The sequence below is a fragment of the Giraffa tippelskirchi genome, chromosome 3 (assembly GCF_054371585.1).
Source record: "Giraffa tippelskirchi isolate mGirTip1 chromosome 3, T2T-mGirTip1v1.2.pri, whole genome shotgun sequence".
In the NCBI taxonomy this organism is placed as follows: domain Eukaryota; kingdom Metazoa; phylum Chordata; class Mammalia; order Artiodactyla; family Giraffidae; genus Giraffa; species Giraffa tippelskirchi.
In genome coordinates, this window is record NC_137277.1 from 126,367,619 (window position 1) to 126,381,833 (window position 14,215).

General features: G+C 40.0%; 1 long non-coding RNA gene across 2 annotated transcripts in view; it reads left to right on the plus strand.

Annotated features, from left to right (window-relative positions):
* Positions 1-14,215, plus strand: part of LOC145541809 (uncharacterized) — a 474,179-nt gene that overhangs the window by 417,668 nt on the left and 42,296 nt on the right. The window lies entirely within an intron of this gene.

Here is a 14,215-nt window from a genome sequence, read left to right on the forward strand (position 1 = left end):
AGTAAAGAGGCAAAAGGCATGGATTTGCAACTATAGTTTAGTTGGGGAGACCTGAGATGAAGCTAAAAATTATAAATAACAATACAAATTAGCATATTCAAAGTATCAAAGATCTTACCTTTACACTTTGCATACTCTGTTCCCTCTGTTTGACTACTATAATTCCCCTGCCTGGCCTATCTTGATAAGCTAACAATCCATGCATCTGCTCCAATACTGCTCTGTTCCTCCCTACTGACCATAGCATAACTTATGCTCTACTGTAAGTAATCTCATGCATGCTCTGTTCAGACCTGAGATGTCTTCCTAGAAGAGTCACTTAAGTGCCTCTGCTATATGAATTATTATAGCATAATCCCTTAGAACCACATTATCAGTATTGTATGACCCCTGGGTTGGGAAGATCCCCTGGAGGAGGAAATGGAAATGGCAACCTGCCCCAGTATTCTTGCCTGGAGAATCCTAAGGACAGGAGCCTGGTGGGCTATACAGTCCTTGGGGTTGTGAAGAGTCTGACATAGCTGAGTGACTGAGCATGATCACAAAGAGCGTGAAGGCAACTGTTTTTTGTTTATTTATTTATTTTATTTGGCTGCATCAGGTCTTAGTTCCAGGACACAGGATCTTTGTTGTGTTGTTTGGGATCTTTTGTTGGGTGCATGGATTCTCTAGTTGTGGTGCTCAGACTTAGTTACTTCGTGATATGTGGGGTCTTAGTTCCCCAACCAGGGATTGAACCTGTGTACCCTGCATTTCAGGGCAAATGCTTAACCATTGAACCACAGAGGGATTTCTTGCTTTTTGTTATTTTCAGATACCCTAAAACAAAGATGTGTTCTAGACATGTTTTTTTCCAACTATTAATATTAAATGTATGGTCAGTTCTTCTAGGTCAGGGATGCATTTTTGATAGTTTCAAAAATGAGGGAGTGACTAACACTTTCCCTTTCTTTTTCAGGATAACACCATGTATAAAAAGTAGCTTGTGCTAGTTTACTCAATATGCACTCTCCCTTCAATGGAAAAGACTGATGCTGGGAAAGATTGAAGGCAAAAGGAGAAGAGAGCAGCAGAGGATGAGATGGTTAGATAGCATCACTTACTTAATGGATACAAATTTTAGCAAACTCTGGGGGATAGTGAAGGACAGGGAAGCCTAGTGTGCCGCAATCAGTGGGGTCACAAAGAGTTGGACACGACTTAGCGACTGAACAGTAACAACAATTGAGCTAAATTCTGTCAGGCATTAAGCTGGATATATCATATATTAGTTTCCTATAAAAATTTGTCATAGCAAATTTTCTTAAACTGAGTGGCTTAAAATAACACAAACCATCTTAAAATTCTGGAGGACAGATATCCAAAGTAGGTCTCACTCAACTAAAATGAAGATGTCAGCAGGGCTGCATTCTTTAAAGGCTCTGGGGGAAACCATTTCCTTGACTTTTTCAGTTTCTAGATGCTGCTTTCATTCATTAGCTCATGCCCCCTTCTTCAAAGTCAGCATCAGAGCATCTTCAAATCTCTCTCCAGCTCTCACCTTCTCTTCTGCCTCTCTTTTCCATTTTACAGGACACTTGGACTCATTTGCATCACTGAAGACAATCTCTTTAAGCTCAACTTATAGCAATTCTAACTCCATCTGCAATCTCATTTCCCTCTTGCCATGTAACATACTAGTCATAGTTTCTGGGCATTGAGATATGGACATCTTTAGTTGGGGGGCTTTTTTTTTTTTTTTTTTTTTTGTCTATCATACCTGATAATTTAACTGTCTCTCCTGTAGCAAGTGACTCTGAGGGCTGTGACTTCCCTGTTCATTGTCTCTCACTTGCTTTCTCTTTCAGTGGGTACCAGCAGGTTTTCTGCAGGAATTCAGAAGAAAGCATCCCTCAGAATGTGTATTGTCTGAAGGAAGGCATCTTTGAGGGAATGAGGTTCCATTTGGGTCTTGAAGGATGAATATCATTGTTATAAAAACAAAACAAGGATGTGGGCTATCTAAGGAAGGAAGGCAGAGGGAGAAGAGGTGCAGAAGAAAGAATGTAAAAGTCATGTGTATGGAACTATAAGTAGATTAGTGACAGGAGTTTTTTTCTTAGGTACCAAGGCTTCCAGTAAAGCAGTGATGTTGTAGGATGTAAATGACATTTGCAATTATATTGCTATTTCTTCTTCATGGCTGATTGAGCTGCAGTACTGTTGGGGTACAGGAGATGCTAGGGAATGAAGGATAGTCTGACTCAACAACTAAGCCTTATAAGTCCCTTGTTTCGCTGGGGTGTGGTGGGTGGGGAAGGCAAAGTCAGGGAAGGTTTGTCATTAGCTAAAGACTCAATAAGAAGTCTAAACACTGGCATTTTTTAGTTAACTTTCTCTCCTTTCTCCAAGTTTCCAGAAGAGTCCCTAGATTAACATTCATTGCCAATACCAACACACCTGTGATCCATGGGGGACATGCGACACAAAGGCTGATGCAGAAACTAGCATAGCATTGTTAATAATTATACTCCAATTTTAAAAAATAATAAAAAAAGAAAAAGAAAAAGCCTGATGCAGGCCTGTGGCACTGTGGAGGAGGTAGCTGATCAGATACCCCTGCCTTTGCTGAAGAAAGAGCTTCCAGAAAATTGTCTTTTGAGTAAGAACCCAAGAAATTAGTTGCCGTCTAATCACAGAAGACCCATTCCTGCTTCTACTTACTTTCTCTCTGATCTCAATTTGATTATGAAAATAGTTTTACAACATCTTCCTCTGGCTTGGTACTCGTTCATTTTCTAGTAGCCAGAGTGATCTTTCTAAACTTTAACTAGGATTATTTCATACCTCATCTTAATACCATTCAAAGACTCCCCTCTATCCTTAGGATAAAGTATAAATTCTTTTTCTTTAATTAATTTATTTTTAATTGAAGGATAATTGCTTTACAGAATTTTGTTGTTTCTGTCAAATATCAACATGAATCAACCATCTCGCTTCCCATCCCACCCCTCTTAAGTTGATACAGAGTCCCTGTTTGAGTTCCCCGAGACATACAACAAATTCCCATTGGCTATCTATTTTAAGTATGGTAATATAAGTTTCCATGTTACTCTCTCCAAACGTTTCTCCCTCTCATCCCCTCTCCCCATGTCCATGAGCCTGTTCTCTATGTCTGTTTCTCCATTGCTGCCTTGCAAATAAATTCTTTAGTAGTTCTTTCTGTGTGTAACAACATCCTTAGCCTCAACTCTTTTCATTCCTATCATCTACTATCTGCTTGTATATTCCATTAACTGTTGAATATCACCATTCACCCAACAAATATCCATGGAGCATCTGCTTTGTGCCTTTGCCTGACTGCTTAATTTAAATAAATTCCCCCAACAAATATCTATCCAGCATCTGCTATGTGCCTTTTCTTGTACTCCCTAATGCTATAGAATACTTATGCCCTGCCTTTGGTCAGATGAAGACCACTTTGGCCAGAGCCTTGGATAGGTCCTGACTTAGCCAGAACATATGTTACTCTGTGAACAGGACATATTCAGAGCATTATCTTTAGGACCAACCATGAAGGAGAGAAATAGCATCAGAAAAGCAGATGGCTTGTGTAATTATGTCTGGATCAGTATAACCTCTGCTGTGATACTTCTGGCCATATTTCAGCCACTGAAGCATGGTTCCAAGTTAGCCACATAGTTCTGTATTAGATCTGTGGATCTGGCTTCTTTTTTCTCTGCTTTAGATTTTGGATCTCTAAACATCTTTCTTCAATTTTTTTTTTAATAAGTCTGGTAGCTTCAGCTTTTAGATACTCAAAGCACAGAATATTTGATTTTATCCTAATTTTTGAATAATAAGAATAATTTCTCTCTCTTCTAAGGGCATCGTGATCATCCTAAATCTCTTCACCCTTCTCTGGAATGAAGTTTTATTTAGAGTCTAGATAAGAATATGATTGCTCTGCTGCTGCTGCTGCTAAGGTGCTTCAGTCGTGTCCGACTCTCTGCGACCCCATAGACAGCAGCCCACCAGGTTCCTCTGTCCCTGGGATTCTCCAGGCAAGAATACTGGAGTGGGTTGCCATTGCCTTCTCCAATGCACGAAAGTGAAAAGTGAAAGTGAAGTCGCTCAGTCGTGTCCGACTCTTCGCAACCCCATGGACTGCAGCCTGCCAGGCTCCTCTGTCCATGGGATTTTCCAGGCAAGAGTACTGGAGTCGGGTGCCATTGCCTTCTCCGATATGATTGCTCCCCTAAGAATAATTTACCTGTGACTTCAAGGTGATATTCTGACACTGTCATTTCTTAAACAGAGAAAAATAGGAGACTTACTGCTCACCTTGACTGAGCTGAGATCCACAAGTATCTGCTATCTCATGCCCACAAAATAGCATTCAGATGCTGCAGCAGTTTGAGCTGGGTAGGACATAGCTACATATAGCTACATTATTAGTCTGATCAGCTACCTTATTCTGATGATTTGTCTTGGTTTCCATCTTTCAAGATGGATCTCACTGCAATTTTTATAATCTCCCTTTAACTACTCATTAATCCGATGTCTCCAGGTACAGCAATCCTTCAGTAGGTGTGAGTTCCTGTGGCATTTTTATAGATCATCTGATAATTGGCATGTATGAAGGAAAATTTAAAGTATAAAAGGACTTCCTTTCTCATTAGTCAGATGCTGACTAAATTGGCAGGCTGGATTCTTTCAATTGAGGACACTTTTCCTTTAAGTGCCATCACTATCCTTTCCTGATGCTGGGCTGGATGAAGCACAAGCTGGGGTCAAGAATGCCAGGAGAAATATCAATAACCTCAGATATACAGATGACATCACCCTTATGGCAGAAAGTGAAGAGGAACTGAAGAGCCTCTTGATGAAAATGAAAGAGGACAGTGAAAACGCTGGCTTAAAACTCAACATTCAAAAAACTAACATCATGGCATCTGGTCCCACCACTTCATGGCAAATAGATGGGGAAACAATGGAAACAGTGACAGAGTTTATTTTCTTGGGCTCCAAAATCACTACAGATGGTGACTGCAGCCTTGAAATTAAAAGTTGCTCCTTGGAAAAAAAGCTATGACTAACTTAAACAGTCTATTAAAAAGCAGAGACATTACTTTGCCGACAAATGTCCATCTAGTCAAAGCTGTGGTTTTTCCAGTAGTCATGTATGGATGTGAGAATTGCACTATAAAGAAAGCTGAGTGCCGAAGAATTGATGCTCCAACTGTGGTGTTGGAGAAGACTCTTGAGAGTCCCTCGGACTGCAAGGAGACCAAACCAGTCAATCCTAAAAGAAATCAGTTCTGAATATTCATTGGAATATTGGAACTATGGACAGAGGTTCATGACATTGTACAGGAGACAGGGATCAAGACCATCCCCATGGAAAAGAAATGCAAAAAATGCAAAAAAGCAAAATGGCTGTCTGAGGAGGCCTTACAGATAGCTGGGAAGAGAAGAGAATCAAAAGCAAAGGAGAAAAGGAAAGATATTCCCATCTGAATGCAGAGTTCCAAAGAATAACAAGGAGAGATAAGAAAGCCTTCCTCAGCGATCAGTGCAAAGAAATAAATTGGGAAAGACTAGAGATCTCTTCAAGAAAATTAGAGATACCAAGGGAACATTTCATGCAAAGATGGGCTCGATAAAGGACAGAAATGGTATGGACCTAACAGAAGCAGAAGATATTAAGAAGAGGTGACAAGAATACACAGAAGAACTGTACAAAAAAGATCTTCACGACCCAGATTATCATGATGGTGTGATCACTCACCTAGAGCCAGACATCCTGGAATGTGACATCAAGTGGCCCTTAGAAATCATCACTACGAACAAAGCTAGTGGAGGTGATGGAATTCCAGTTGAGCTATTTCAAATCCTCAAAGATGGTGCTGTGAAAGTGCTGCACTCGATATGCCAGCAAATCTGGAAAATTCAGCAGTGGCCACAGGACTGGAAAAAGTCAGTTTTCATTCCAATCCCAAATAAAGTCAATGCCAAAGGATGCTCAAACTACCGCACGATAGCACTCATCTCACACACTAGTAAAGTAATGCTCAAAATTCTCCACGCCAGACTTCAGCAATACGTGAACCATGAACTTCCAGATGTTCAAGCTGGTTTTAGAAAAGGCAGAGGAACCAGAGATCAAATTGCCAACATCCGCTGGATCATCGAAAAAGCAAGAGAGTTCCAGAAAAACATCTATTTCTGCTTTATTGACTATGCCAAAGCCTTTGACTGTGTGGATCACAATAAACTGTGGAAAATTCTGAAAGAGATGGGAATACCAGACCATCTGACCTGTCTCTTGAGAAACCTGTATGCAGGTCAGGAAGCAACAGTTAGAACTGGACATGGAACAACTGACTGGTTCCAAATAGGAAAAGGAGTACGTCAAAGCTGTATATTGTCACCCTGCTTATTTAACTTATGAGAAATGCAGAGTGCATCATGAGAAATGCTGGGCTGGAAGAAACACAAGCTGGAATCAAGTTTGCCGGGAGAAATATCAATAACCTGAGATATGCGGATGACACCACCCTTATGGCAGAAAGTGAAGAAGAACTAAAGAGCCTCTTGATGAAAGTGAAAGAGGAGAGTGAAAAAGTTGGCTTAAAGCTCAGCGTTCAGAAAACTAAGATCATGGCATCTGGTCCCATCACTTCATGGGAAATAGATGGGAAAACAGTGGAAACAGTGTCAGACTATTTTTTTGGGCTCCAAAATCACTCCTGATGGTGATTGCAGCCATGACATTAAAAGATGCTTACTCTTTGGAAGGAAGGTTATGACCAACCTAAATAGCATGTTTAAAAGCAGAGACATTATTTTGCCAACAAAAGTCTGTCTAGTCAAGGCTATGGTTTTTCCAGTGGTCATGTATGGATGTGAGAGTTGGACAGTGAAGAAAGCTGAGCACCGCAGAATTGATGCTTTTGAATTGTGGTGTTGGAAAAGACTCTTGAGAGTCCCTTGGACTGCAAGGAGATCCAACCTGTCCATCCTAAAGGAGATCAGTCCTGGGTGTTCATTGGAAGGACTGATTTTGAAGCTGAAACTCCAATGCTTTGGCCACCTCATGCAAAGAGTTGACTCATTGGAAAAGACCCTAAGGCTGGGAAGGATTTGGGGCAGGAGGAGAAAGGGATGACAGAGGATGAGATCATTGGATGGCATCACTGACTCGACGGACATGGGTTTGGGTAAACTTTGGGAGTTGGTGATGAACAGGGAGGCCTGGCGTGCTGCAATTCATGGGGTCGCAAAGAGTCGGACACGACTGAGCAACTGAACTGAACTGATTCATTGGAAGGACTGATGCTGAAGCTGAAGCTCCAATATTTTGGCCACCAGATGTAAAACACTGACTCATTGGAAAAGACCCTGATGCTGGGAAAGATGAAGGCAGGAGGAGAAGAGGGTGACAGAGGATGAGATGGTTGGATGGCATCACCAACTTGATGGGCATGAGATTGCATAAGCTCCAGGGGTTGGTGATGGACAGGGAAGCCTGGTGTGGTGCAGGTCATGGGGTTGTAAAGAGTCAGAAATGACTGAGCGACTGAACTGAACTGAACTGAGGGCCCTTTCCATAGAAGTTCTTTAGGTATAAGTGAGTGTGAGCAATTCTTTCTCAAACAAGACAAAGGGAATCACTCAAGCTTCTCTGGGCAGGTTTACTTGAAGTTGGCTTACATAGGCATGATTACATCTATCCTTAGCTAAGAGCAAGATCAGTTCCTCCTCATGCACTGAAGGTATCTGTAGTAGATGTCTAATTTTTTTGCCTGTTTGGAACTCCCTTTCTCTGGGTAATACCAAGTTTGAAAAGAGTCACCTGCCACATAATTTTGATACAGGAAAATTATACATCCTAAACTCGACATCCAATGCAAATTTTCTCTATGCCATTTGAGAGCATATCATGACACTAAAGGACTTCCTAGGTGATTCAGTGGTAAAGAATATGCCTGCCAGTGAAGGAGATGCAAGAGATGCAGGTTCGATCACTGGGTTGGGAAGATCCCCTGGAGAAGGAAATGACAACCCACTCAGGTATTCTTGCCTAGGAAATCCCATGGACATAGGATCCTGGTGAGCTACAGTCCATGGGATCACAAGTATTTAGACATGTGACTGAGAACGAGCATGATGTTAAATAATACCCTTCATTATTAACAGATGCCAATTGGTTGTTTCTCTTACTGACTGAGCTCCATCAATCACACTACTGAACATTAGCCCAGGGATCTAGATTTTATTAAGTACATGCATTGGGATTTACTTGCTCAGGGTGGGGTGAAAATGAAGCTTGAAGTTGCTAGCAGCCAGTAGGGATAGCAGATAATACCATTGTTGCTAACAGCACCATGACTCAAATGGCCAGATAGATGAATGCAGTATATATATATATATATGGCTGTAGGTTATGAGGATTGTTTTTGGTTATGGATAATTTGAAAGATTTCCTAGAATTTTAAGGTGGATTTTTGGCCCAAGCCGTTGCAATATAGCTCTTATGAGTCTTTTTGTACATGCAAATAATGGTTGATGTTCTCAAAATGCTGTATTCTGGTAAGGCAAGGGCTACTTTATTGCTGAGTGAAGCTGAATTTTTTGTCCGTGGCCTCCCATATGGAGAACATTGAATAGCTTTTGCATAAATCTTCATTTTTCTTAATGGAGGTTGAATGTAGGCCTTAGGGATCCCTGACCAATTAGGCATCAACTGTTTATAGCATTCTTCTGAATGGAACCCTTGGACTTGAGCTGTGTGGGTCCATAATGAGTTGCAGGTGCTGAGAGGGACTGGCATAGCTCTCCTTAATTACTTGTCACATGGCTAATCTGATGAGGGAGACATCAGTGCCAGGGAGATGTGTTTTAGGCAGTAGAATTTGGCAGTTTTCTCATCCACAAACTGAAGCAATTTTGGGGCTAAGAAATTGGAAGATAAAAGTGATAAGCATTCCTCTCTTTCCGTATAAATAGTTCTAAGAATATTGATTAGGATCTGACTTCAGTTTGTGAATATAATAAAAATAAGAATGATAAATTCAAAAGAATATAGACTGATATAAGAGACTCCTAAGTTATCCCCATTGGCTGTGTGCCCTTCAGCAAGCAATTAAACTTTCCTGAGTCTCAGTTTCTCACTTCATAAAATTGGGATTAAAATATTTAACTTTATAGAGTTTTAGCATTAGTGATAACCTGAATATCACACCTTGTATAATGGAGGATGGTGGTTCTCAAAGTGTGGGTCCTGGACCAGCAGCATCAGTATCACTGGAAGCTTTCTGGAGAAGCAACTTTTACTACTCTTGGCTGTCTCCCCAGACCTGTTGAAAAGAAACTCTAACCCCAAAATCTGGTGTAACAAGCTCCCCAGGTAATTCTGATAAGGCTAAAGTTTGAGAGTTACTAGTGTAAACCTTCAAAATGTAATTGTTAAAATAAGAAAAAGGGAGCTAGGATTCAAAATGTTAAGTAAACACAAGAAGTTGGAAGTTAAAGTCTAATTGCACAGAGGAGGGAGAAGAGTTGATGAGCAAGGAAAGACAAGGTAAAATACACCCCAAATGGAGAGTAGGATTCTAGACACATAGATGAATATCTTTGGGAGGACAGTCTTTTGAAACTCATCAGGGACTACTGGTCAACCTATGAATACTGTGTTCTTATTTGCTTCATGGCTGGCAGTTGAGTTATTTTCCTTTTGTATCTGATTTCTCTCAAATCTGTCAAGTTTTCCAGAGTCTATTATCCCCCAAATAAATAATATTTTATTGAAATTTGAAGTTTTTGAAATTTAAACATAAACTTTTACAATGAATTAAGCTTATAAAGACCCCAATTAAAATAATGCAAAATGTTTTGTATTAATAGAATCATGACATAACTTATCTCTGAAGAAGAGTAATTGTTGTGTAATAACTATAAGTTTTACACATAACCTTGTTTTTTATGTTTTCAATGAGGATTCTAAATATATCTGACCTATGTAAGAGAAGTTGTAACATGAACAACCTTCTAATATTGATAACAATACATACGTTTTACATAGCTTTTTATAGTTTCCAATATGTCTTATTCACTTAATCTACTTCCTATCCACAGAGGATCAAAACTGAGTGTGAGTTTTGCAGATATTCTTGCTGTTCAGTAGCTGAGTCACGTCTGACTCTCTGCAACCCCATAAACTGCAACATGCCAGGCTCCCCTGTCCATCGCTAGTTCCCAGAGTTTGCTCAAACTCATATCCATTGAGTCATGCCATCCAACCATCTCATCCTCGATCAATCCCTTCTCTTCCTTCCCTGAGGCTTTCCCAGCATCAGGGTCTTTTCCAATGAGTCTTTGCATCAGATGGCCAAAATATTGGAGCTTCAGCTTCAGTATCAGTCCTTCCAATGAATATTCAGGATTGATTCACTTAGGATTGACTGGTTTGATCTCTTTGCTGTCCAGGGGACTCTTAAGAGTCTTCTCCAGCACCAAAATTTGAATGCATTGGTTCTTTGGTGCTCAGTCTTATTTATAAAGTCATATTCATAAAACACTGAAGAATGTGAGATCAGCCTTCTTCAGTGTTTTGTGGATATGACGTTATAAATGTGCAGAGTTGATAGCACTGGCATTTGGGTGTGAATTGAGACTATGAGACATTATGGTCATTGTAAGACCAAAGTTTGCAGCACTTGTGAGGAGGACGATGATGGACGCCATCTGCCCAGGCTCAGTCTGAGTGCATTTCTTCCAGAGTCAGCTGGGGTGCCATGCAAAACCTCCTGGAAATGCTCCAGCCTTGTAATTATATTCTGCCTCTCAAAATCATTCTTCATCTTTCTAATTGAATAACGCTACATTTCATCATGCTCATTTTAGATACTTTCTCCTCACATTTCAAGGGTTTAAATAACAGGCATCCATCACAACTCTGGGTATATGAGGAAGAGCAGCTTTCTGGAATTAGGTCTGGCCTCTGGAAGCATTTCCCAGCAATCAGGCTGAAATAACCCAATAACAGTTCTGTCTCTCCGCTTCCCCTGTGCTCACAAACACAGTAACCAGCTTCTCCAATGTATACAGTCAGAACTTTGGCCTGCAGGGCAGCACCAGCCCGTGGGATCATGATGTGTTGGTTAGGAATTACTTTGCCAGACTTCTTTTCAGCTTCATTTCAGAAACTTCATTTAGTTCTTTAGCTGCTTTAAGCAATACTTGTGAAAGAAGAAACTCTATTATATAGGAAAAAAATCTTAGTTGATGCTCATACTATTGCTTTTGGATATTATCCCTTCTCTGTTGCTATGGAAAGAAATTAGAGATTTAGTTCCTCTCATCACTCCTTCAATTAATCACCACGAGTCCTATGATGTACAAAGCAATGTAGAATATAGAACTATGAGTCCTATCTAGAATCTGTCTTTAAGGAGTGTGGGATATAATATCATAAATATAATAATGCTAGTCTCGTGGCAAGTCCTCCCTAGAACCACATCATCCTACAGCATATAAAATCAATGCACAAGTCAAGATAAAAATCACATAAAATCAATGAAGAGGTCAAGAATCTCAAGTGGAATAGGGCCAGGGTAGAAGGCTATAAAAGTGAACCTGAGGATAGAGGTGCTTCTGCTTAACAGTGTGTATTACTGTTAAAATAGATACATTGTGTATTTAAATGACATTTCTAAGTAAAATGCTTTGAAATGAATTTGAACAAGTCCCAAATTTTAGATGCACATCAATTGCAAGTGTAGGGCAGCTGTATACATTGTAGAGATTGTCCATATACAGCTCTTGAGGGTAGCATTCATATGGATTGTTATATACCCTGCAATGTACAGCCTGTAGAAATGTATGTGGAGATCTATATGAACCCTTCTGCAAAAATATATACAAACAGGCTTTCTTTGAAGTGATTATTGATACCCCTTGATGTAGCTATTCACATTGGGATTTGTTTGTGGCCAAAGCAGATTATAGGCAAGTTTTCCAAATACAATGTGACAAAAATTTCTCTACGATCAATTTTTATGAAATGCCCCTATTCTTACTTTTAGTTATAATCTCAGCCTCTCCATTTCTCCAGTTAATACAACTGGGAAAACTACTTCAAGGCTTTCCTCCCAGGGTCAATGCTTATGATGTATTACTTCTTCGCCACAAATTTTTCTGTTCTATATGACATTCCCTTGTCAGAATTTTCCCTGCTTGAAAACTGTAAAACTAGCTCATACTATAGTAAAGAGAAGACATTAGTGTGCTTTGTAAATATACCAGATAATGCATATGATTTGAAAAAAGCAGTTTTCTCCAGAAAGAACTTTAATTCACCTGTCCTCACGATGTGGTTTTTTAAAGCAATTTTCTGTCACAGGCTTTGTCTTCTGATTTTTGCTGTTGTTCAGTCTCTAAGTTGTGTTCAACTCTTTGAGACCCCATGGACAGCAACACACCAGGCTTCACTATCTCCCAGAGTTTGCCTGCAAGTTCATGTCCATTGAGTTGGTGATGCTATCTAACCACCTTGTCTTCGGCCGCTCTCTTCTCTTTTGCCTTCAATCTTTCCCAGCATCAGACTTTTTCAGTGAGTCTGCTCTTTGCATCAAGTGGCTAAAGTATTGGAGTTTCAGCTCTAGCATCAGTGCTGCCAAGGAATATTCAGGGTTGATTTCCTTTAGGATTGACTGGTTTGATCTCCTTGCAGTCCAAGGGACTCTCAAGAGTCTTCTCCAACAACACAGTTCAAAAGCATCAATTCTTTGGTACTCAGTTTTCTTTATAGTCCAACTCTCACATCCATACATGATGACTGGAAAAACCATACCCTTGACTAGATGGACCTTTGTTGGCAAAGTAAAGTATCTGCTTTTTAATATGCTGTCTAGGTTGGTTATAGCTTTTCTTTCAAGGAGCAAGTGTCTTTTAATTTCATGGCTGCAATCATCATCTGCAGTGATTTTGGAACCCCCAAAAATAAAGTCTGTCACTGTTTCCATTTTTTTCTCATCTATTTCCCATGAAGTGATGGGACCGGATGCCATGATCTTAGTTTTCTGAATGTTGAGTTTTAAGCCAACTTTTTCACTTTCTTCTTTCACTTTCATCAAGAGGCTCTTTAGATATTAGATACAGTGATATTAGATATTAGATACAGTGATATTAGAGCCCAAGAAAAGAAAGTCTGTCTCTGCTTCTGTATTCTGATCCTTCATCCAAATTTGAAAGTCTCCATTCCTTACCCTTGGGGTCATTTTCCTCAGAAGTTCTCCTCAGCACATACTTCCAAATTTAAGTAATCTCCCATCATAATTCTTTGGAGCACCAAAGAATTGGTTGAATAATTGTACCATCTGATAAAAGGAGACTCGTCTAGGGCAGTTGGTAATCACCTTTGGAACTCCAAGTTTCATGGAGTAGAAGGAAGAGGAGAAGAGGTGAAACTGAGGGTACCCCACATCAGACAGAGGAAGTGTATGATGTCACACAAATCCAAGTTGCTTAAAGCTTTCTTATAAGAGTAAGATCTAGAATGTCTTTTTTGCAACTCCAGTTTCTAAATGCAACTTTTCTATCAGATTTGTGTGCACATTTTCAATGCATATAAATACTAATTTCTCAAGGAGAGACACTAGTTCTTTGTCTAAACCCCATTAGAGGAAAGTAAATATTTTTGAAGTGCCTTGCAATTTGTAATGCTACCTCTTTTTATTGGAGTTAGATTTTCACATTATTTTGTAGAGAAATAGAATTCCTGTCCTACCTGGTTTGTCCAGAAAGTAGAGCCTCAGGAAAATGATTATAGAGGGAGTAGACCTATCATTTTATTAAGGAGTTTAATCCCATGGGATGCACAAGAGAAATAAAACAGTGAGACAGGGCAAGAGGGTCTGAGTTCTCTAGGATGTCTTAATGCTGCTGCTGCTGCTGCTAAATTCGCTTCAGTAGTGTCCGACTCTTTGTGACCCGGTAGATTGTAGCCTGCCAGGATTCTCTGTCCATGGGGTTCTCCAGGAAAGAATACTGGAGTGGGTTGCCATGCCCTCCTCCAGGGAATCTTCCCAACCCAGGGATAGAACCCTTGTCTCTTATGTCTCTTGCACTGGCAGCCGGGTTCTTTACCACTAGCGCCACCTAAGGAGATAACAATTGTTCAATGCTACCGATTGCTTAATTCCTTCGAAGAAACTAGGTCTTAGAATTATCC